At 46.5% G+C, this 26,012-nt stretch overlaps 1 long non-coding RNA gene and 1 pseudogene across 1 annotated transcript in view; both read right to left on the bottom strand.

The window, feature by feature from the left end:
- Positions 1-2,415: 2,415 nt before the first annotated feature.
- The window catches only part of LOC144168817 (uncharacterized), a 61,124-nt gene continuing 37,527 nt past the window's right edge, over positions 2,416-26,012 (bottom strand). Inside the window, exon 3 of the long non-coding RNA XR_013322248.1 lies at positions 2,416-2,701. This is a non-coding gene — a long non-coding RNA (uncharacterized LOC144168817). The remainder of the gene's footprint in view (positions 2,702-26,012) is intronic.
- Positions 10,013-19,911, bottom strand: LOC144170893 (uncharacterized; annotated as a pseudogene).

The following is a 26,012-nucleotide window of genomic DNA, read 5'->3' as shown; positions in this document are numbered from 1 at the left end:
AAAGACTGAGAGAATATTCTAGACAGTGGGATGGATGTGTAAATTTCAGTGTTTTTTTTAAACTTTGGGTTAATTCCATCTTCACCTGGAGAAGACGAAGGCTTAAGGTTTTGAAATAATTTTCCTATTACCACCCAATCAATGTACACCGGTTCCGTTGTATCGTAGTTGTAAGCAGGCAATTCAGGAACTGAAGTAGGCGCCTCGTTAACAAATTATAAAAAAATAGAGTGCTAAGACCAAGCAACAGGTTTCTCTTGGAATAAGAGAATCACTTTGAGAGGCTAGATCAATATGTTTTTTGTTATCTCCACCGATTACCTGCCAGAGTTTTTGAGGATTGCCGGCTGAAAGAGAAGACAACGTCTGCTCAAAGTATGACTTCTTGGAAAGTGGGACTGCGCGCGCGTACTCATCTGCAACACTGCGATATGCTTCTCATCGTTCGTTGTTGGTTGACAGTTTGGTCTTACGAAAGATACGCTTTTTCTTGTTGCGCAGTCATCTTACTACTATAGGTGTGAACCAGGCAGACTGAGTGTTATCGTTTATTTTACGTAGCGGTATGAAGGGTTCAGTGAGTTCGGCATTTTTAGCTTTGAAACGTAGCCAATTGTCGTTTACTGAGCGTTCATGAAAGCTATAACGAAAGTCCTCTAAAAGATTCCAGTTCGGTATTAATTGACTCGTAGTCACCCCTTCCACAGTCCCTAACTAGTTTTGTAGCCTTGCTGGTTTTAGACGCTGTGTTCGGTATCGTACAGTGAACGGCGGAGTGGTTGCTGACACCTGGTACAACTGACAGGGACTGTATAAGATCGGTATTAGTTCAAAACACTAAATCTAGTATGGTAGAACTAAACGTCGCGATACGGGCGGTGCTATTTACCATCTGGGTGAGATTAAACTCTAAGCAAGCGTTAACGAAAGATGCGGTTTCAGAATTACCTGGGCCAGGTAACGTAGAAGGCAAGTTCCATTTGATGTCGGGAAATAAAGTCACCTAACAGAATGGTATTTGAGGCAGGAAACCTAACATGCAGCGTGTTAAGAACATCATACAACTCTGCTGAAAAACCAACAGGAGCATTAGGGAGGCGGTAGCGGGCACAAACTATTGCATTTTTATTGCGTAAACGAATTCTAACACAAACTAAGTCTAAAGGGCAAGCGAGGCCTATGTGCGCGAAAGCTAACTCCCCAGGAACGGCTATAAGAACACCCCCCTAAGGACATCTACGGCTATAAGGACACCCACGGTCGCAGCGATAGAAGTTTTTTTTTTTCTCGCAGGTTAGAATTTCAGAGCTCTCAGCTTTTGCAGAAAGCCATGTCTCTGTTAGTAAGACAACGTCTGCAGCCACGTGTGAATCAAAGATGACCTAGCGTCTCGCTTGCCCATAACAGTTCTTATGTTACAAAGCAGAAATGAACAAGCATGACTCGCAATGTGTCGTGGTTTTGTTTTTGCTATGAGCAACGTTTGGTCTACCCAGAAGGTTCTGTGTTAGATTCGCTTTCGTTTTTATTGTCAAATCGATCGATCGACAGCGCATGATTGGTGACGGCGCAGTACACGTAGCTTTTCTTGTTAATGACGACCTTTTCTTGTTAATGAGAACTGTCCACCACTAGCTTTGCCAAAGTCAATCAGTTCTTTCTGGGCTGTTCGCGTGGCATTAGAGAAGTCTTCGCTAATGTTAACATTAGTACCACGGAACTTCGCTTTTTGGGAAAAAAGTGAATCTTTAATTTTGAAATATGCAAAGCGTACCACAAACTGGGAAGCACTTGCTCGTTACAAATGATCCTAGCCTGTGGGCTCGAGGTATTGCTTCATCTGATACCTGCATGTTGAAAGAACCTAAATAGATTGCTCTAACCTTATTCTCGGTCTCTGACCAGGTTTCGGTGGTAGTATCAGTAATTCCATGGAAAATTAAGTTATCTCTTCACGACAGGTCTTCGTAGTCGTCGAGTCGCGCTCGCAGGGCGGCATTTTCACTACGAATTGCCGAAGAAACCAAGCCCTCTAAGTGTGATTCGTCGGCTAGGTTCTCAAAACCGTTGACGTTTTCTTCGAGATTTTCTAGACGCGTTGTTAAATTTGACACTTTGCCATCCAAGATTTTCTGATTATTTTTTACCTCTTCAATAGCTTCCAGAAGGTTATCATGCCGCTCATCGAGGTGCTTCGTTAGGTTCGTAATAGCGGAAAGTACTTCGCTATGCTGAGCATTAGGATAAAGTTTTTGGGGGACCGGGATTCAGTTCAATGTCACGTCCTAAGAAGAGCAATGTCGTTACATGAACGCATTCACAAACAGTAGACATCAAAACATGTGGCATGGGAATAGCATCAAACATACTTTCGTCTAGAATGAAGATAGTAAGTACTAACCTGGGTGAAAAAAAAAAACAGAATGGCTTTTGAGCGACCATTGTCGCTCTGCTGCCTTCCCATGCCCACTGAAGGGCTGACGCTCTGACGCAAGCTTATGTAGCCCGCCATTCTTACTGTCGATGTCGTTGTGGCCGTTCTCAGATGCTCCGGTGTCCGATCGGGCAGTAGGTGAGGTGGCCTCGGAAAATCAGCGCTGACACAGCTGAAAGCGTCCAGCAGGCGGCACGTGTTGGTCTGTGGTACTTGCGCAGTGGAAACCACGCACACACGAAGGCACGTTCCGATGACGAGGGCCAACTGGGTAAAGAACAGAATGGGCTTTGAGCGACAATTGTATCGGCTGCCTATACATGTACCCACAGAGCAGGCATCACACCTCTTAGCGCTCAGCAATTGGCATCAGGCATTCCAAAATACTGCACAACGGCTAAACTAACAATTAAGGCATTGGGGATGCGTTATGTCAACATGTGCTGGCATATCCAGAAACAAGCATTCAGTAGGCGGCACTTAGACCACAGCCGCACAGTGTAGCGACGACGGACAGACAATGTGTCAAACTGAATTGACTCTGCATAGCAGCACAGGTGAATGTGGTCACTAACAAGCCCTCAGCATTGCAACGAAAGAGCAATGAGTACGCAGAATGGTGGCAGTTTTGCCAGTCATGCCCATCAGGGCGGAGTAATGGGTAACCTGTGATAATCTGAAGATCGCATGTTCATTTCGCTACCTTGGAAGCTGTACCTCTAAGCTGTACCTATGACTTACATTGATGTAAAGCAAAACCGTATATTGTGTGTGCAGTGGAATACATCCTGTGTTGCGTGTTGACAGGTTAGCACGCTGCATCCTCTAATGGTGTAAATGAGTCCTAGGCGCACCACTACGGATGCCTTATGGACCAGGTGCCGCTCCGGAACGTGAAACGTCAAAGTTTTGTTGAAATGAAAATAAACGGCTAGGGCATCGTTTTGATCAGATGTGTAATAGGCGCGCCCCGTTACAAAAATACATGCTTTCTTGCGCACCTTAATTCTGCTTTGGCACTTGCCGCAGCGGCTGAGTGACTAAGGTATTGTGCTGATGAGCCAAGGCCACAACGGCAATTTTACAGATGGAGACAATAGTAAAAAAACACACGTGTGTCGAGATGTTCGCGCACGTTACAAATGCCCAAGCGATCAAAATTATGGCGGAGCCCTTTACTATCGCCGCATAGGCCAGGTGTACCTTATATGCCTATATACGGCACATCTTGGAGCAGCTCCTTCACTGGGCGCGGCGACACCGCAACAATGTGGTCACGCAGTCCATTCTTGCTTTTTCCACAGGTGAGAAAACGCTAAGGAAAGTGTATTCGCTCTAGTGACCCGTTTTTGCTTGTGCTGCCGCGCCCACGGCTATGTTCTTTGGTGTTTGAGGTGCTTGCATTGTTGAAAAAATTGTTGTTGTTAAGCGGCGACATCGAGGCGAATCCTGGCCCTGACTTAGCGAAGATTGCCAAACAACTAAGCGAGATCGCTCTCGATATCAAAGATATAAAGGACAAACGACTCACTGACATTGAAGCCAAACTAGATACCTTAACATCACTTGAAAGCAGGATTGTCTGTTACCAGGATCAGCTTGATTCCATGACCCAGACTATTCATGATCTACAAAGAAAGGTTGACGATTTAGAAAATCGTAGCAGAATGCCCAATTTAATTGTTTACGGGGTGCAGGAAGTCAATGAGGAGACTACAGAAGTCCTTGAACGAGCTGTTAATAAGAACATTTTTGAAGATATTCTCCAACTGCGCAACATTGCTATTGAAAAAATTCATCGTCTCGGCAGGCCAGCACCTAACAAAACCAGACCGATAATCTTGAAACTTCTGGATCTGCGACAAAAAGCGGATATACTGAAGAATGCGCACAAACTTAAAGACACCAACATATCTATCGGCCAGGATTTTTCCCAAAGTGTACGCTTTATCAGAAAAAAGCTCTGAGACAGCGCTAAGTTGAATCGAGAAAGAAAAGAGAAGGTATCGCTATCCTTCACTACGTTATACATTAACAAAAAATTCCCCCGCATTTCCCCGAGGGGGAGAATGTGAAAGTGCGAATGCACGGTTGTCGGCCCGCTTGCGGCGCTTGCGCTCGGCCCCCGCAGCCCACCGCCTCGCCGCCTTCTCTTCCATCTCTTCCATCGGGTTTGTAGTATCACGTGTACACCACGCAGTTATCAAGCCGCTATAACGCCGCTGAGTCGCCAACGCACGCCGCTGACGACGTAGTTTGAATGCGTTAAAGATATAAGGCGCGTTACTAACACTGATATCAGCGTCGCGTCCGTGGCTTAGTCGGTAGAGCGTTGCGCTGCGGTTTCAAAGTCCTCGGATCGAAACCTGGCGCCGGATGCTGTTTTTTTTTATATAGAGAGGAGGACTGCGGACGCCGCCGCCGCCGCCGACGCCGCCGCCGCAGGCGGTGGAAGGTTTGGGGTCGCTTATAAAGTGCATTCGCACTTAAAAAGCTTACGTTTGGGACGAATCTCGGGACGAAAGAGTGCCACTTAAAAAAAACGAACCAGGCGACTCGGCAACTGCAGACCGGCCTATGACGAGGATGCGCGCGCATTTGACAGCATTGTAAGCGTTTCCCAAAATGAAGAACGTGCAATACCTCCTATTAACGCTTTGAGGCCTCAAAAATTGTTTAAGATTCCGAACTCTGCCTCGAAAAAAACGAAGCGGCTAAGAATTATAAATGTTAACGCGAGAAGTATAGCCAATAAAGCCGAGCAGCTCGAAATCGCCCTCCTGCAATATGACCCACATGTTACAATCCTAACGGAAACATGGCTGCATCAGGATATTACGGACGACGTAGTTTTTCCACCATCATATAAAGTCTTCCGCAAAGACAGACCGTCAAGGGGTGGTGGTGTTGCGGTTCTCGTGAAGGAGCAATTCCAAGCTTATGTTCTTGAAGAGATTGTTGATCTACAATGTATTTGCCTGAAACTAACTTGCTGGGGGAAATGCTTAATTCTTTACGCTCTCTATCGACCTCCTGATGTCTCGCCTGATTACTTACAACAGTTAGAAACTCATATGTCCCGACATACGAACAACAAGGTTTTCCTGATAGGAGATTTCAATCTACCTGGCCTAAATTGGGACAACTTGCACCCTTGCACTACGGGCAACAACCACGTGAATTACTTATGTAATATCATGCTGTCACATGACCTGGTCCAGTTGGTGAAAGAACCGACTCGCGAGCAGGGTAAGAGTAGCTCTATCCTAGACCTGGTGTTCTTGCCGCGGAGTTTTCATGACTTCAGTTTGTCTATTGAGGAAGGGCTTTCTGATCATTATCTCGTAAACATTGAAATTAACATAGACTCCCCTGCTGACAGGTCTCAACAAGACGTGCGCTGTTTTAAAGACTTTTCCCGCTCTAATGACGCCTCTGTGATCGAACATCTAGAAACATGCGTTTTGAGCTTCGATAACCCTGACGCATGCGTACTCTGGGACCAGTTCAAGGCCATTTGCCACTTTTGTATAGATAAATTTGTACCAACAAAACCAAAAAAAGTACACAAGAACACTCCTTGGATGACGCGAGAGGTCATTCAAATGAAGCGTAAGATCAAGCGATTAAAAAAAGCGCGTACTGCATCTGAAGTTACCAGGAAATTGAAAAAGGATCTTGCAAGCGCAGTGAAACGGTCTAAAGATTACTACTTCAACGTATTGCTGCCAAACTTTATCAGAAGCGACCCTACAAAATTTTGGAACTACATAAGTGAAAAGAAAAAGCCCATCTCCGAAATAAAAATTCGTGATGAAATAGTTACTGATCAGAAGGCCATTGCGCATCATTTCAATGACTACTTTCACAGTGTATACTCTTGCTCCCAACCCTGTAACCCAACAGCTGCAACTACTCATTCTTCAGATGCCGACTTTATTTCTTACCACGGTATTGTTTCTATGTTACTGAACTTGAAGACTAAGATATCATCAGGTCCTGATGATATTCCAAATGTATTCCTCCGCAGATATGCCGAGTCTTTGGCTAAATTTCTTGTTATTATATTCCGCGTTTCGTTCTTAACTGGAAAAGTCCCAAGCGACTGGAAGATAGCAAGAGTCGTGCCCATTTATAAAAAAGGCTGCCGGTTTTCAATAGAAAACTACCGACCTATATCTTTATTATGTACGTGTTCGAAAATAATGGAGCACATTATTGCCAACCACATAAACGATTTTCTCCAACGAAACTCTGTACTAACCGGGCATCAGCATGGATTTAGGAAAGGATATTCCACATCCACACAATTAGTCTCTGTCATACACTCCTTCGCTTTGGTACTAGATTGCAATGGCCAAATTGAAGCAATATTTTTTGATTTTAGGAAAGCCTTTGACAAGGTTCCCCATCACAGTTTAATCATAAAATTAAGGAATATTGGACTTTCTAATGTTATTGTCTCATGGATAGCGGACTACCTATGTAATCGTAAGCAATTTGTCTCGCTCGGCGATGAAAAATCTCGCTTTCTTCCAGTTCGCTCTGGCGTTCCCCAAGGAAGCGTCTTGGGACCATTGCTTTTCTTACTTTTTGTGAATGATATCGTATATGAAGCTTGCCCTGGTGTGGAAATGCGGTTATTTGCGGACGACTGTGTCATGTTCTGTAACATCAGCTCTCCAAGTGACCAAGAAAACCTGTCTAAAAGTCTCGGTAGAATTGGTCATTGGTGTTCCCGCTGGGGAATGAATTTAAACACAGAAAAAAGTGTGATAATGCGCATTACACGCAAGAAAGCGCCTTTAAGCTTTAACTACAAGTTGGGATCATCGCCACTGAAAGAGGTCACTTCTGTAAAATATTTGGGTTTAACATTAACGAATACTTTATCATGGAAGGAGCACATTGACAATGTATGTTCATCTGCGTTTCGTAAGCTGTGTTTTTTAAGACATAAACTTAAAGCCGCACCCTCTAATGTTAAGCTGTTGAGTTATTATTCGTTGATTAGACCAAAACTCGAGTACGCATGTATAATTTGGGACCCGTTCACATCTTCAAACATCAGTAAGTTGGAAAAAATCCAAAGGAAGGCCACCACGTTCATATATTCGAAATTTTCCCCTTACGATTCCCTCTCAGACTTACTGCGTGATAATAACATTCCATTACTTCAGGCACGTCGGAAGAAACTCCGTTTAGATTTCCTTTCTCTTGTCGTCAACAGAAAGCTTGGGCTAGACCCCAGTAACTATTTAATTCCTTTGTCAAGAAGGTCTACACGCCACTTTTACCCGGGAATGTTTACGCCATATTTCGCTCGCACAGACCTGTTCAAGTTCTCTTTTTTTCCCCAAACGATAAATGATTGGAACGCTGATATTCAATCCCGTTGTGTTAACTCCCTTACTTGATGTTCTCATGTTTATTGTGCATTGTAGTTTATGTTCTTCCTTTTTGCGTCTTGTTGTAAAGCGCCTGTCCTGCTTGGACCTATTAAAGGTCTGCAGTATGTACATAAATAAATAAATAAATAAATAAAATGTGTTAGACCCCAAACATGTAAACAAATTCTACTCTAGTGGGACTGCTGCACTTGGTCAGATACAACAAAGCATGAAATGCAATTAGTGTGTTAACGGGGCTTTCAAATGTCATTGCGCGTGATAATATGGCAAATATTTGTGCTACACGGTAACTTTCATTTGACAAATGGGTTCTCGTACAACTGGGGCCTATGTAGTTACAAACGGGCAGTACACAGTTGGTTTAACGGCCTTCGGGAAGCCTTTGAAACAGCTGTGTAGCTGTCATGATTCAAGGACAATCCCCGTAACTACGCCGAAGGAGATCAAGGAAGACGATGAGGAGGAAGGGAGTTCGAGGAAGAGGCGGACGAAGACATCAGGCTCCCGAAGAGCGAAGCCTGGGTGACCTCGACCGGAGGCATCGACGTCGCCACACAAGCCTGGGCTTTTCGCGGGCCGACGACGCATCGGCTGCAGTCTTCCGACACTCCGACACACCGCGACTCCGCCTTGGCGGCTCCAGCAGCGACGGGCGCATGCATTCAGAAAGCGGCATCGCACCGTCGTCTTGCGACACGATGGCCCCCACCACGGCGACGCTACCGAAACGAGTCTCACTGCGCCAGTCCACGAACATCGTGACGACAGAACGCGGACGCCATCTATTTACTGCCGTGCAGCGATTTCCGCCTGTTGTACCCATGACTTAAGTAAGCCTCACATTTAGTAGCACTTCTTTCTAGGACATCGTGAGGCTGTAAAGCAGGCTCGTCTTAGACATTGTATATGTTTTATTGGCGAGATTTTGATAGTTTGTTAGGGCGTGTGGTTTTCTTTACTCTGGTTTTGTATCGACGTAGGTTTGCTGTGTGATGGATGTCGTTTACTCAGCTTGCCTCGCTTTCCAATGTCCTTCTTCTTTGCCGGTCAGGACGCGTGACATAAATAATTGGGGAGCCTACCAGGATCTTGGCATATTAACTGCCAGGATTGGCCCAGTCACGTGTCTCGCCAGCTTAGAAGGATGGATTGGGAAAAAGTGCTACCGTTAGTTCAAACGCTTGGTTTAAACAAAGAGCAGGCGTTTCGAATCATTGAAGAAGAGAGCTGGAAAGTGGAGGAAAAGTTCAAGGCAGATAAAAGAGAATTGGAACAACAGATAAAACAAGCAGAATTAAAGTTGCGCCTCGTGCAAAATGGCGTCAAAAAAAAGAGCATTGAACTTGCAGCACGTGACGTGAAATGGACGCGCACAGCAGGAAGCGATGATGTGGAGAGTAAGATAGATGGAAAAGGTACAAATGTTTCGCGGCAGACCCAGGAGGAAGAAGGAGCGTTTCATTTGCGACATGAGAAAGGTGGTGCGTGTGGCACGGCGGAAGGCAAGCCTAATGAAGATGAGCGCATCAAGAAGGTGCCAGCCAAGTCCAGCTTGCTGTCATGATACCTTTGACGGTTTATACCAGGGCAAGGAGTTCCGCGACAGGAGTGATCCCAGCTAAGTCGTCTTCCTAGATAAGTGCAAGTTCTGGTAGGATTCCGCTGGAAAACCGACGCTCTTCTGATATGGACAAACCTGGCAGTACGGAGGTTACGTTCGTGGGTGGAAAAAGAGGGAAAAGCTCAGCAAGCAGGGAAACAGAAAAGTTCTCGTCTGAGGTTGTTTCACAGGTCATCGCTGCAGAGTCATTGAGTGAGTTTGCCGACCAAGTGGGACCGCGCCCTGAGATAGAAAGCTGCTCAGTCGACCAAGAGACGCAAACAGAGCAATCGGACAGGGAAGTCGTGCACGAGCTAGCTGCCACGTACAAGAACGTTTTGCGAACTTCGGATAAGCATTCTCGAGCATACAGCAAGGAGCATGCATCCACTAGACAGCGTGTAACCAAATAGAAGGAAAGGGCTTGATGAGTATACCAGTAGGAGAGCGTGAATATAGACGTCTAGAGGGAGGCAAACTACCGCCCGCAACCAAGCTGATATCCAGACAAGTGGCCACAGTGCGAAAGCGCAAGCACAGGCTCAAAAGTGAGCACCGTAATCAAGGTCACCTGCGTAAAAGGAGAGGGGTTGTGTCCCAAGCCAAAAGAACCGGCCTGAGGATCGCGCGACGTCGCAAGAAGTGGATGATCGGAAAGTGTCGGTATTTCAAGGTACCGTTGCAGGAAGGGTCGTCTGTCATTGCGTAAAAGGCAAAATGAGAATGATGTGGAGAAACCGAAGCGGCCGATTAGAGCAAGATGTTAAATGTGCTCTCTAGAAGAAGGTAAAAATGAAGTAATCGGCTTACGGAGCCGACTGCAAGCAGGACTGGATAGGGCCAAGTTTCTTGTGCACAAGGATTAAAGCGGAATGTGGTTACCGGGAGGAGAAAACTACGCGCTATTGAAATACTGGTGTGTAGTTGTAAATTGTGTCATACTTAGAGGTGTTCGATTTGGGTAGAATGTTGTGAGAGGACAATAGGAGTAACGTGGGCTATAGACGGTGATGGTTGATTGTGCAATTGGTGAACAATGTGTGGACAGAATCTGTACGGTGCGCGGACAGCAGGGAAATGAATGGTGATAAGGTGATGATGAACACTTAGTGCGTGATGGTGAACATTGTGATGGCGAACAATGCGATGTTGAACAATGAGGGCGTGAGAAGTGTCCAGAAGCTGGGGACTGAAGGTGAATACTTGTCTTCCTGCAGGGAAGATGGTGAGAAGTTGTTTGGAAAAAACTCTTAAAGGTGGGGTATTGTCATGACTCCTGAATCCCCGCAACTACGCTGAAGGAAATCAAGGAAGACGGAGAGGAGGAAGGGAGATCGAGGCAGGGGCGGAGGAAAACACCGTGCTCCCGAAGAGCGAAGCCTGGGGTGACCTCGACCCGAGGCACCGACGTCGCCACACAAGCCTCGGCGGGTGCGGGCCGACGACGCAGCGGCTGCAGTCTACCGACACTTCGACACTCCGTCACTCCGCCTTTGCGGCTTAGCGGGGATGGGCGCGTGCATTCGGGAAGCGGCATCGCACCGTCATCCTGCGACACGACGGATCCCACAACGGCGAGGCTACCGAAACGAGTCTCACTGCGCCAGTCCACGAACATCGTGACGACAGAACGCGGACGCCATCTATTTACGGCCGTGCAGCGATGTCCGCCTGTTGTACCCATGACTTAAGTAAGCCTCATATTTAGTAGTACATCTTCCTAGGACATCGTGAGGCTGTAAAGAAGACTCGTCTTAGGACATAGTGTATATATGTTATTGGGAGACTGATAGTTTGTTCGGCCGTGTGGTTTTCTTCAGTGTTACGGAGTTACCAGTCCGGAATTGGAATGAATCCGGAATTATTCCACATTTCGCGACCCCGGAATGGAATGGGAATGTAATGGCGACAATACTTGAAGGAATGGAATGGGAATGGAACTAAGCGCCTTTTGCCCGGAATGGAATGGGAACGGAATTACATGTATTTTTCCCATAAATAAAGCGCACTTTTTCTTTCTACGCGCTGTTTTCTTGTCAAAATATGCAAAAATACGCAAAAGATCCCACCAGCCCAAGTTCAAACATTAGTAAGCCGGAGCCTTGAATTTAACAATAACTCAGTACTGTTGAAATCGATTGGCTGATTACAAGCACGGTATATTTATAAGCAGCGATTCTACTACAATTATGTCCTTAAATACAGCGCTGCTACGAAGTTCGTCGCGATTTTCCTCCTAATAAACGCGGGTCTAAGCAGTTGGTATCCGCCGTGGGAACTACCTCGGTGGCATCCCCCCCTATCTCTCCCACCAACTTCGCCTTGTGATTTTTTACACCCCGGGTGCGAGCTGTCTCCCCATGCTTCACTTTTGTTCTTTGCGTCCGGAACCGTCGGTGATGGCATCCCACCTCGCCGTCATCGGGACGCTGGCGCGGTGCTTCTGTCCACTGTGAAATTTCGCGTATCAGCCTACGCCCCCATCTCCCTTCGCGCTCCCCCTCCTCCCCCAGGACGTTTTGCAATACTAACCCTCCTGTCTAGACGCTCGGACGCCTTTGCCCGAAGCAGCGTCTACGAAGGCCTAAAATATTGGTTCGAGAATCCACCCGAAACAGCAGAGCCCATGGGATAGGAACTGCGGTCACGCCTGCGCCTTCAAGCTGCATGCTGCAAGCTTTGTTCCTAAACGATTCCGACCTAACGGAAAGCGAACGCTAGCCACTTTCCCTTGTTTTCTCGACTCGCAAGGGCAGTTTCTGTTGTAAATGTGACGTCAGCTGACGTGGAACGCGTGTTTTCCACGGCATCTCTTTTAGTGACAGACAGCGAAGCGAAACCGGCTCTCAAACACCTCTTTTAAGCAGCTCGTTTGTCAAGCGCAACACACAGGCACAAGGCAACTGTATTAGTTCAGGTTTTTTTTGTTTTTAGAACTGGTCATTGAAGCAGCCGTCATTTACACTTCGTGTTTTCAGAACTGAACGGCGAAGCGCCCATTTGGCTCACACCTTTTTGTTATGTACTTTTGATGAATGAAACCAAAATAAACTTTTTTGGACCTTTCAAGGCAGCTTGAGACCTTTATTGCAGCATATAAAATTCATGAGGAGACCTAATGGCGCTGCTGAGCACGAGGTGGCGGTTCGATCGCCGGCCGCGGCGGCCGCTTTCCTGATGGAGGCGAAAAGCAAAAACGCCCGTGTGTACGAGATTTCGGCCTAAGATGGTCAAAATTAATCCGGAGCCCACCACTACGGCGCGCCTCATTGCATGCATTGCTTCGGCGCGTTAAACCCTACAATATATCAACGAGGACACCTACGCGCTTTTTTCTGGCGTGGGGATTTCCACAACACTAGACAGACCGGCTGCCGAACGTGTCCTTCTTTTATTATCGTTATCATTTTTCTTTACATCTTTTCTTTCGGTTCATCGCCCAGACCAGAGGGCACTTGGGGGAACCTTCATTGCTACTCCACTGCATGCAACTCCTCAAATTAGTTATACAAGCCTCAGTTATACAATTAGTTACGCAGGCCTTGGACTCAGTTTTGCCGAGTCCAAGGCCGCAACGCATTCTCTAAGTCCTTCCTCAGTTAGCTAGAGCCAAAGGTCGCGTGGTGCTAAACTGTGAGTAATCTCCCAATTTCTAAAAGAAAAAAAAACAAGACCCATATTAGTATACGAACCAATGCACTATCCCAGTATACACTAACCAGAGAAAAAAAGAATTCTCCCTGCGCATTGGTTCTCATTGAGACACCCATACAAAGGTCGCGCATACTCTAAGCACAGCTTGAACTTTCGCTCGTGCGCGTAACTAATCTTTTCTAAACACGTAACTAAGCTTTTCGGCAAGGGCGACATTGCATACCTGCGCACACGCAAACACAGGAAGTTCTGAACCTATCCCCCCCTTTCAAGGCGCGCTTGACATACGTGAGTGCTGACGACCTGTGCGGCCCGTGATCCGTATTTGGTACAAAGGCAGGACAAGGTGCTCGAGCGGTAATTCTTCCAACTGATACCACCAGATCCGGAGGCTATGGTTCTATAGTTCTAACCACGCTCACGACCGCTCCATATGCGTGTTAACTGCTTAAGGAATATAATGTCTTCTTCAACCATACTTTTGTCAGCACAAAAATAGAGCATGTCGTCACGTTAGCATTAACACGTTCACACTTAAACGATAATAAAGCATCACAACTCGTAAAGACGTGCTGACCATGCAAACACTATAATAACTACCTGGAGAGCTGCCCCTGTGGGAATTAGTAGGGTGATTGCACCGAACGAGATACGCCACAAAGCCACTATCCCTCGACCTTGGTTACGGGTTTTCCGTATTTGAGCAGTTCTTAACGCGTGTAATAACATCAGCTTAATGGTGGGTTCATTAGTAACTTGATAATCACCCGATAAAACGTTGAGGAATTAGAGGAATGGAATTGAACTGCCCGGCAATTCCCGGAGTGGGAATGCGCGATGTTCCGGCATTCCGAGGAATTGAAAGGAAAGGAATTTAGGCAACTTGTAATTCCGCGGAATGGAATTGGAATGGAATGGGGATGCCCATTCCGCAACACTGGTTTTCTTTACTCTGGTTTTGTATCGACGTACGTTTGCTGTGTGATGGATGTCGTTTATCAAGCTTGCCTCGCTTTCCCGTGTCCTCCTGCTTTGCCGGTCAGGAGGCGTGAGAGTAGCACAGGCATAATTCACCTAGTGGTGTCGCGCTTGTGTGTGTGCAAGCCGGCGTACTGCCTGTATAGGGTGTCACTGCTCAGGGGGCGCGACGAAGTAGTACCGCTAGCTCCGCCCGCGGAAGCTTGAGCAAACTCTGGGTCGGTGAAAGCCAGACGACAGGCGCGCATTCATACGTTCCAGGCGGCTTTCTTGTTGAACCGTTTGTGCGTTTGCTTTCAAACGTGTCTCGTGCTGTCAAACTGTTCTCTAGTTCATCTTGTGTCGATTTTTTCCTGTCCCCATGTCTCAGGTGCTTGTGTGCGGTTTCCGGAAAATTACAGGGCTTATTACTTTCGGCCTCGCGTGCGCGAGAAGGGGCAAAAATTGTACGTCTCCGGGCACGTGTACGCCGCATAAGAAATTGACGCGACAGGCACCGTTGCGAAGTGTCATTCTCAGCAAAGAAAGAGTATCTACAGCGCTTCTCTCCAGGTCAGCAGCAAATTGTTTAGTGTGTCACGGCCTTATAAGTGACTCGGCGCTCCGTGACGGGGGTGTGTTTATGTTGTTGCTTTCTCTGTTCGCGCAACCACACTACACTTACATTTATTCCGTGGCCCTTCTTCAGCTAGGTTTTACCGTAACTAAGAAAATGAATTTTCATACCAGTATTTTCACGGCAGAAGCCTATGGCATATTACTCGTTTCAAACCACATCCTCGAACATAAGATTCCAAAGTCCATCGTCTACACAGATTCTCTAAGCGTTGTGCAGGCATTGTCATCAGGAAGGTCGTCAAAAAACTATGTAATCAATGTTCTTTTAAAGGTCATAATGACTGCATATGCTTCAGATTTAGAAATAACCATATGCTGGGTACCAGGTCACTGTGGGATCCCTGGCAATGAGACCGCTGATCAAATGGCTAGTGCTGCTGCTCTCATGACCACAGTTGACATAACAACAGTACCTTACACCGACCTAAAGACACACATCAGACGACAGCTTCGTAACACATGGCAACTACACTGGAGTCAACAAACAGACAACAAACTACACGTAACAAAACCGCAACTGGGACGCTACATAACTGACTCACACAACAGATACACTGAAGTTGCCCTGGCTAGGCTGCGGATAGGTCACACACATGCGACGCACTCCCACCTGCTCACTGGAACTTCGGGACCCACGTGTAGCAGGTGTGGAAAGGGCCTATCCGTAGTCCACATACTAATCACATGCAAGGCACTTGACACAACACGACACAAACATTTCCCTGAATTATACAGACGACACATTCCTTTGCACCCATCATACTTTTTAGCCGACGAACCCATGTTTTCTAGTCAACGTGTTTTTAAGTTTTTAGCTGAGGTAAACTTTCTGCAGCTCTTGTCATATCATGTGTAATCACCCTGGCCCTATACACCAGCCATCTCCATTGTCTTTTGTTTTGCATTACCTTTACTTTTAGTCAGATATTTTAGTATGTACGTCTCATCATAATTCAGTAACTTCTTCTTTGGCGCTCTTTGCCCATAGTCGGCCTTGCGCCAATAAAACCCAACCATCATCATTCTTCAGCTAGGTTGGTGTTGTCACTACCTAAACAACGCATTCCAAGCGTTGTTACCTGATGAGGAAGTAAACCCAGTTCCATCCAGTGTGAACTCTGCTCATACGGCGAAGCTTTGGTTTCTCTCTACAAAGATTCCGTTAGGTTTGGCGTCTTTCTTGTGAGTAATGTTACAGCCGTCTGAGCGGCAATCTGTAATACAATTTGTTTCCGGGTTACCACAGTTGGAGCCGCTTTCTGCAACCAAACTCCCAACGTTCGCGGCCATGTATTGACGCAATGTCACCAGAGGCGGACGTGAACAGCAGCGTTACAACACCCTTGCTGCTAAATGGCTACACGGGATTGAATTGTGGGCTTAGTGTTGATAGCGTTCGCATCAAACGGGTAAATTAGAGCGGGCTATGAGTTAGTAGCGAGCCTTCATGCGCACTTCACCTACTGCCATTACAATACATATTGGCAATGAATTGTAATGGATTGTGGAGTCAGTGAGAATTATGGAGACCTAAATGTTTCAGAACTGAAGCGGTGCCCACGTGTGTTTACGATTACAAATGATTGAGTGTAGAAAACATTTAGCGGTACGTACTTGCGTCCGGTTAACAAATAAATAAAAGCCCCGGCGCGTGGTCGTCCACAAGATAGTCGCAATGTGCATGTGCAGGTGATGTTTATTGTGCAGCAGGACCACATGGACATAACACAACGTATGATTTCATTTTTACAGATAAACAAAGACCGGCCTATACAAGGCGGAAACTGCAGTTGCCGTTATGAAGGGGCTGGCGACTACAGACACTGTGCTGCAGTTGCCATATATGTTAACGTGTACGAGGAAAAATCATGCACGTCACAGCCACAGCAATGGGGAGGCCATCGAAGAAGCCTTCAATCAACGACAAAGCCTCCATTGAAGAGTTCTTTGGTGGTAAGTGCCTCAGCTCAATGCAAAACTTCAACCTTATGTAGCATTGAAGGTTAAAAACGCGCTACAACCGTACGGATGTAGTACGTATATTAGGTCTTACCAGCGGCTGAGGCTTCTACAATGTTCTAGCCGAACATTTTAGTTTTTTTACGGGAATAATGGAAGCATGAATATGAGCTATCCTTTCTAATCATTGACACTGTATTTGCTTTCAGCCAACCAGAACGGGTATGCCGGGAATAAAGAACCCACCAAATTGGAGCCCAACTACGTACTGCAGCATTTCCCGGACATAAAGTGTCCAATAATGTCTGCACTAAAAGCTATGAGCCAGAGTGCGGATGGAACCTGTGAAGCGTTGGTGGACAACACTGTCGAAGATGAACACGTTGCAGAATTGGAACTTCTTAGGCCACACCAGAAGGTTTACTACGATTTGGAGAGGGAACTAATTCAAAACGATGTTCTCGTGAAAAAGAAGTGTCACAAAGATCCCCTTGCGCAGGAGTGTGCCGAGTATTACAACAAAAGTGTCAAATGTGGCAACACCTTCAGACTTTCAGCAACTACGAAAGGGCAGTCCAGGAACTTGAGGTTTGTCACTTCAACAATTGTTCGTTTTGTCACAATTCTAAATGACCTAGTATGTTTCAGCGGCTACGATGTATTACCATGATGCCGTCAATACCAACAGTTGGCAGATAGCAAGGAGAGTGCAAATTACACGTTCAACGTCACACAGCATCCTGCGAGCAAGAGACTCCTGAGGACCTGGTGGATTCACTCCTTCAAGCCATATTTTCGTCAGATGCTACAAGGCATGGTATGGTGTTGACTTTCATATGTTTTCCAATGCTCTGAGAAAAAAATTTCAGTCTCTAGGACGGAGCCGTTGGCACGAAAGCACTTTGAGCAAACAGTCTCTTCACATGTCAGAGAGGTAACACATCGACTTTCTATTTTTACCGTTAGCAGCTCATGGATACGCAAATAACTTTGCTTATTTCGCTTATTTTCGGAGAGGTCTGGAGGTGCATTCCCTGCAACCGTGGCTGTGTGGTAGTCCGGACGGTCTTTTTGTGTATCGAGAGGTCTCTTGCCTTTTGGATATAAAATGACCATCTAAAAAAAGGGACAGTGATGAAGTCCACTATACAGTGCCGCGCTCATTTGTTCCATATATTAAATACGTCAAGAGCAAGCTAACCCTTTCGAAGACTCACAAGTACTACACGCAAGTTCAACTCCTAATGTACGTGTGCAACCTTGAAGTGTGCTTTTTTGTGTACAAAAGTAAAAAAAGTGTCACGATTGTTGTCCCGAAGGACGACAGCTTTTTGTCTTCAGCTGTGCCTGCCCGAGAGGAGTTTTACTTTGTTTGGCTTCTGCTTGCATTGGTGAAACGGCATCGCGTGTAAATACGAAGACGCGGTTCCTGTACAGCTACTTGACAAATCTGGGCTCATTTGTGCCTTTGCGTAACTGAGTTTTAATAAATATGCAGCCTAAAGCAACATATGGTTTCTTCCGATCTTGTTTCTTCGTCCAGATCCTTATTCTCCTTCGATAGTGAACACATAAATTTTTTAGCGGAGGTAGTGGAGGGGCTGTCCTGTTCTTGCTAGAATAGTTTTCTCTTCTGCACGATATCACTAGCCAATTCAGCCAAATGTAATGGTTCTGCGGAGATTCATGCGAGAGACAAGGGTAGCATTAATCAATTAATTGGGAAGCTATTAGAAACTGAAATAAACACATTTACCCTTCAAGTCAGTGAAAACTTTATTACACACCAGTCACAAAAGGAGCGTTAGGTGCTGCCTCCCCCCATCAGTCGGCCGGTATTCCTTGGGACTTGGCGGCTTCTAGGGCGAGACCGATGATCTTGCGCTGGGTTTCGGAGGTTCGGCTGAAGAGTAGTGCCTCCCAAGATGCTACGTTTCGGTGCGGTGTCTTGTACAAAGGACAAGTCTATACCATGTGGACGAGGTCCGTTCGACCCTTACATTTCTTACATCTTGGATCGACGGCTTTGGGATGCCACTTACTATATAGGACTGGGTTCTGGAAAACTCCAGTCTGCGAACGTCTCCAGTAAATCTCCTCTTTTCTACTTAGCTACGGATCCGCAGGAGGTAGTATCTTCCTCTCCAGTCTATAATATTTCGTGATTTCACTGTAGTCACTGGGCCCTTCGTTCGCCGTCATTTGGGAAAGAGGTTCAAACTTTGTTCAAACAGCAAAAATTATTTACAAGAAAGTTGATGCGCCACGACTGCCACATAGAAGAAGAAAAATAGTACATTCGAGGAAGTGCTTTGCTATAAAAAACTCACTTCAATATGCCTCAATTGGGCAAGCATCACAAGAGATTGCACATCCCAGTGAAAAGAGGAATCTTCTAAGGTAACTGCTTGGATCTACACACCCCTCTTTATTTAGGATAGGCGGTTGTAAATTTACCAATATGCAGCACAATTGAAACACATCCGACATTTCGGCTATCAACTCGATTGGAACACGTGTGTTCAAAATGTCGTACGTTCTTTATGCGCTGTATAACTCTTTCTACATGGATTCGAACCTGTGCGATGTCATTGGTATCTCGCACTTCACTCTCACTAAACTGGTCCTGGCCTTTAAGAAAAGGAGGCATCACAAGGACTGCCTGCGCACCTTCTAGACCCCCCTTAATGCCGGGAAACCCTTTGTCACTCATGATTACGTCTCCTGGTTGTACAAGATCGAGAAACCCTGAATCAGCAGTCATATAGCTGTCGTAACACCTTCCTCCATATGCTTTACTCTTGAGGCATAGTTGACCGCAGGGTGCTATGCCCACCAAAAATTTCACTGTGTAGCCACCTTTAGAGTTTGATTAGAGCACTCGCTGCTGTTGCGCTGTGGGTGGCTTTTCTGTTGCTACTTCAGTGCAGTCTTTTAATCATGGTGCAGCCAGGATAATGCACCTTGAAACAATCTGGCATTGTTTCCAGTAACAAATTCTTTGGAGGGCGAAGATACCACTTCTCTGTCGCTGTGCTGATTGTGCCCATAGTGGCATGAAAGTTGCGTGACACTGTTTTTCTGCAGACTGAAAACAGAATGGCCAGCGATGAGTATGTGATTCCTAGTTTACGCTTCACAAGGAACATCACAAGGCGCTCACTAACAGGAACAACGCAGTTCCTCTCTGAAGCAGCAGACAGTGAACTCAGTAGAAGAGCGAATACTTCAAGTGTTACACCACACAGATCCCTCATTGCCACACTGCAGGCTTTAAAACTTTCATAGCCGCTAAGAAACTCGTCCTTTTGTCTGGCCCCCTGTGATGGGGAACGAACGGCGGCCCGGGTGCATTGAACAGCTGCATCACAGAGAGGTGTGTGGTCGACCTGGCTGCAGACATCGCCTCCTTGTGCCACGCGTATGAACACTCAAAAGTTGTTTCCTCCGTTGTCGTGAGCTGTACTCTGGCATGCATGAAAAAAAGAGAAGCACTGCAAACACGGCTCCGCCAAAAAAATCTACGAGCAACGTGTGACCCGTTCATAATAGGATAGCTACACAATCTATGTGCAATAGTCAGAATTGCAAGAAGGAAGAGTAAAATGTTTCTCTAAAATGTGAATTAGAAAGGAACAATAAAGTCCAGAATGTTACACACAGTATAGTGAAGTACTAATGCAGAGCAAGAGCTTACATATACGGTAGTTCCTCAATACTGACGTTATAATCTGTCTGAAACGCGGCGCATGCATTGAAGATGGAGAGACATTTGTTCATGGAAGTTTGCTTGACTACGGGATCATACTTCTGTTTCGGCACCTCGATGGCCGGCTAGATTTCAGTCGGCGCCTGGTGTGTGTCAAATTCTTCAAAGCTAGCAGTAGAATTATGGTTTGCTGCGTGGACGCTACCCACTTGTAGAGGATGCTGGTTGGACTTGCTAAGAATACCCCTTTTGCGACACGTGTAAGTGAGCGGAAAATCAAATGCGCAATCAAAATGCTTTTGTGGAAAATAATCATTGTGAACATCATTTTGTTGGGCTAGGGCGTTGCCTTTTATGAAGAAAAACTGAGCAAAAATTCTTTCTAATTTTCTAATCCCCAAGCTACGTACGAGTAGTGGGGGGAACAGCTGACCATCTCCGAACTCTCCTTCCAGCGTAGTCTGATGGAGAGGGTCCGGAGTGGCCAGCGCAGGACAGGGTATCCCGGTCCAGAGGAAACCCCCCACCAGGCGGGTGCCCAAACGTCAGCTACTAAGGCTCGCATAAATAAAGTTTGCTGCTTCTCCTGCACCTCCTGCTCCTCTCATATTCACCTTAACTACACGTTATTTTCCTGATTAAAAATATTTACCTCAACTTTCAGCGTACGCAAAATACGTTACCACTTTCGTGACTGCACCCATTCCCATCGATAGTGTGAGATCGCTGAATGCAAATATAAATTTTGGTGCTCTATGAACGCTTCTGGACCGCTATCGCCATCAAAATGGTAAAGGAAGAAGTATTCTACCAGATTCGCTTTGGTGTTTTGTTTTTCCGCCGTGGGGGAATTTTAAATGTCCTTCGGCGGTGGCGAGACCAGCTCACGTGGTTCCAGTTATGGCATCACCGCCGCTCGCCGATGCTTCGCGCGAACGGCGAATGTCGATGGTTTCCGATGTACCTGAGCTTGAATCTGCATGATGGTAGCAGCAGAGACACTGAAGGCGACTTCGGTTCGTCAGACTTTAGTACGAGCAGCGAAAGCGCGTCAAGGTGCCCAGGACCATCACCAGGTGTGCGCCTCGGTACGTTTCGCTTTCTCCACCGGTCGCTCTATCGCGGGCGCGTGTAATAAACAGATCCGGCCCTCTTCTGAAGGCCGCAGCTCCTATCAGCAAGGTGTCCACTTCGTTCGGGCCAGACCATTTCGCGCTGACTGCAGAGAGTCGAGCTTTCTCCAAAAAGACGGGCCGAAGTTGACCTTGGCGTAGCGGTCCGGAGCAGCGCGTGGCTGTTCGTGCTTATTTTTCTATGTAAATACCTTTTGTACCTACACCGCTAATATGTGCAGTATTATTCTAGAAGCGCTTTATGTTCAAAGTGTATATTTCAAATAGTTTTTCTACCCTCCGTGTGCAAAGTAGCACAGAGATAATCATCGATTTTTTCGTTACTTTTCTGTTTTGATAATATTTTTGTAAACTGTGTTATAAACCTTTTGTTTGAAATGATTGCTGTTAAAAATTCCTATTCTTTCTCTATCAACTGCAAAAGTGAACTGAGACGAGCTAGTTGGTGCATGACACCAGTTAGAAAAAACAGCGCCAAAAAACGATACGACAGGTAGTAAAGACACACTGCTCTGAGGTTTATTTAGAAGAACGATGAATATATACTAAAATCAAAAACAAGAACGAGAGAAGGAAATCCATAACACAAACACACAAAAAACTGGAAGTTCATTGTGGAAATGAAAGCAGCCACGTGTAATGTGTTGATCATGATCCTAGGTGTCTTATCTCCCTGTCGTACAACTCGATAGAGGGTGTGCTCACGCACCAATCTCCCAATGTATGGATAGCGAAAGCCTCGTGAACCTCCCTCGTGCGTTGCTCGCGATACCGCTTGAGGATGATGGTACGGTCAAATGCTGGTGGGGATATCTTGCATTGCTGGCACTTGGCGCAGTGCGCAGCTAGATTGCTGCCAATGCCTGTTCGTATCGTGTTTGCGTGCTCCCTGAGCCGGTCATTATTGCAGTGGCCAGTTTGCCCGACATAGCTTTTCCCACACAAGAGGTCAATCTTGTACACCACACTTTCTATACACTCCCTGAAGCGATTGGCGTGTTTCTTGCTGCATTTTTTGCTGTTTACCGGCCCCGCATTCACCCGGCCGCACATACCGCTAAGTTTTCTAGGCGCACTTCAGCATCAATGATTTTCTGTGGCAGGAAAAGAAATATTTCCTGGAACAGCCAAAACAACCGATTTTTCCGCGGCCACGAAAGTGTTAAAGACCTCAAATACCGCGTGTGAATTCCACCTCGCCTTTATTATCTCACCAGGCTCTCGCCAGAAATGCGTGGCCGACCTCTGTAGACTTCGGGGAACAAAGTAGGGCAGTAGGCAGGATGCGTCTTCACATTACTTCTGGCGCCCCCCGCGAAGTGCTGGGGGCATATTTTTGCGCCGTATTTTGGCGTGCATTCGGTGCCGTGAATATTACTGAAAAAAAAGGTTACTGCTTATAAAACAATTGTTGCGGAACCCGCAATATTTTGGGTTATGCAAATACCACGGCACGTGATTCATAAATATGGCAATCTGCGATGTGTATGAAATACTGAAAGCAAGCGTTTTAGTTTTACTACCCTTCGCGTGTGCGCTGCGCATAAACTGTGATCATACTCACAAATTTGCTCCTTCCACTAACAAAAATGGTCACGACTTTCTTACGTACTTGACTCTTCGTACTGCAGAAATCAATTTCTGGCGACGCTCCTTCACCCACGGCTGCCCGGGAAACCTGTACATAACGATGCCAGGCTGCCGTTCGCGATTGTGGCAGTCCTTACGCAGCAGTAGCGGTGCTGCCACAAATCTTTTCCTGCAGAATTTTTATCCTTTCTACGCTGGAACTTACCATTATAACGATGGTCCTTTAAAAACTTCCGCCACACAATCTCGACCAGCACGAAGCGCGCGTTTTCACTTGGGCTGAGCAGCCGTTCGAGATATCCACCGACCCAAAGTTGCTAAGCGGCCGCGAGCGGCGGCGCTGCAGTCTCGGGCTAAAAACCCTGGAGACTTATAGGGCAGAGAAACGGGAAATTAAGAAGGAGGGATTCTATGGCAATACGAGAGGCAGCGCGTTGCTCTTCGAGGCACGGGCAGGGTGCCTGAGAACCAGGGCATACACGGGTAGCTACAGGCAGCAGGATGAAACGTGTGCATGCTGCGGCAGTGATCGGGAAACTATAGACCATATTGTCAGGAGCTGCGCAGAGATACGGCCACCGCGGGGTGAGGGGAAAACGACGCTGGCGGAGGCTTTGGGATTTGGGGCGAGGGGGAGCCTCAACTTCAAGGCCATAGAGGTGACGAAGAGGTGACTGGAGTGGTGGTGGAGGAAACGTAGGGAAGGGATGGGTACGCAGGCGGAGTAATCATGCGGACGAGAATTTAGAACAGCGAGGGGAGAAAAAAGGGGGGTGGGGGCGATGAGTTTAAAACAGAAAAGAGGGAGAGATGGGAGGGAGGAAGCAAATGTATAGGTTAGCTGGGAGTAGGGCAAGTAAACGTAATAAAACAGGCAAGTCGGTTGCTGACAACCGACGCCGCGATTCAAAGGGAAAGCCACTAATCATCATTATCATCATCATCATCATCATCAACTCCACTGTCCGGTGCCTATATGGGCAAGGTGCTTCCGTCGTGGGGCCGCTGCAAGAGCCACCAGTCTGTCCCGCACAGCCTTTACTCGCTGGAACAAGCGTCGTCGCCGCATGGTGGCTCGCGTTACACGCCCCCACCTGCCCACCGTAGTCGCTGCCCTGGCTGTCAGTGTCGCCTTCGTCGTCGCTTTAGGGCTTGCAGTGGAATGTTCTGGAGTGCTGCACAGGTTGTAACGATGGTAGCTGCAGGATCTAGCTGGTAATGAAGAGTGTGATACCGCCGCAAGCAACGGAATCGACTCTTCAGCAGCGCTATCGAGCGTTCGACAACACTTTGTGCAGAGGCATAGGCCGACAAGAATCCGTTCTTCCTAGCCCAGCCATAAAATCCGTGGTTCTGTATCTTTGGTTTTCTAATGCGTTGACGGAGACAACAGCGCACCACAAACGTCATCATGCAAACGTGGCACAACCGTAAAACAACCGTAAAACAACAATGGAACCACGTTCCTACCTTTATGCAAAACTTAGATTACAAGGTATATTTGCAAGGTGGACATAAAATAAGCTAGTCGTTACAAACTGTTCGTCATAGCCGAAAGGACATAGCACCCAAGCTAACCAGAGTTGACCCAAGTGGTGGGTGTTACTTCCAGCAGGAGCTATTTTACAGTCGACTGTGTATAACACCCGAGAGGAGAGAAGAATTCCACCCCCCACAATGAAGGTTCTCCGTTTTAGAGGATATGAGCAGCTCCATCTACTGACGCCACCTATCCAGGTTGTGCCACTGTGGTGTGAAGTCATTAGGCGAAGATCAGCTGAATTTTCCCCAGCAGTGAACAAACGGCAAAAAATAATTTGATGCGAAACGGAGCATAACGAACCAGAGAACGGCAAGTACTGACAACGCTGAATAGTAGATGTTTCCCCGCACTTGGCGCTCAGTTTACCAGCCATTTACCGGCCGTCAGGGTTTTCTCCCGTCTATATGCACGTCGTTACTGCACTGTTACAACACACTGGCCCTAAACCCCCCCCCCCCCCCCCCTGAGCCTTGGCGTGCTCAGCGGGTCGACGTGGCCGCTTACTTAGCAAGAAAAGCTACACTCACTTACTTACTTAGCAAGAAAAACAAAACACTCACTCACTTACGTAGCAAGAAAAGCTACACTCAACAGCGGACTTACAGCCTTGTAATATTTAATAAATGATTTTTGCGGTATAGTTGACCACAAGGGTTTTGCTCCAATCATCTATAGCAGCGGCCTTGTTCCCAAGAAATGAATTATTTGTTAATTCACCCAGTGATGTGAATGTAAGCATTAATAATTTCGACAGGCTATTACACAGTCTGGAGAAATCAAAGCTGCCAGTTTTTTCTCCATCATTACCAACGTAAAAAAATTGTTTTTTTTTGACGTTCCCGACAACTTACGAAGGAAATGTTGCACCATCAGTTATTTTACGTTAATGTGCCATGGACGTCGGTTCATTGAAGTATTAATCAGGTTTGACATGTTTTTTTTTTTTTCGGCCTTCATCGGTTTCCTTGAACCGTCTGGAAATGGTCACACTTCGCTGTTTTAACTCTACGGATACCTTGTATGTTGATTGGCTATATCTGTGGGGAGAAAATTGCATTTTATGATATAGGATAAAAGTTTGAGAGAAAATAAGGCATTGTAGCGTTCTGAATATATATCGCAGAAGCCTAAATACTGTTTTAGAAACATTTTCATCCTAAATTACGTGACCCGAAGTTTCAAACCTATGGTGGTGTGCTGAATAAGCTGACGATTGCTCGTGCCAGTTACAACAGTGGACCTGTTGTAACTGCCCGTAAGTTCCGTGTTGCAGAATCTCACAAAGAGTAACTGCTATCGCATAGCTGTCGCGCAGCTGTCGCAATACCCACACGACAACGGAGCGACACGTGATAGCGGCCGCCGCAGCACTCCCGAGGAGCG

This window comes from Haemaphysalis longicornis, unplaced genomic scaffold (assembly GCF_048455015.1).
Source record: "Haemaphysalis longicornis isolate Haplotype H1 unplaced genomic scaffold, Haemaphysalis longicornis Haplotype H1 scaffold_2, whole genome shotgun sequence".
NCBI lineage: Eukaryota > Metazoa > Arthropoda > Arachnida > Ixodida > Ixodidae > Haemaphysalis > Haemaphysalis longicornis.
The sequence above is the reverse complement of the archived record's forward strand: the minus strand, read 5'-3'. Positions and strand labels throughout refer to the sequence as shown.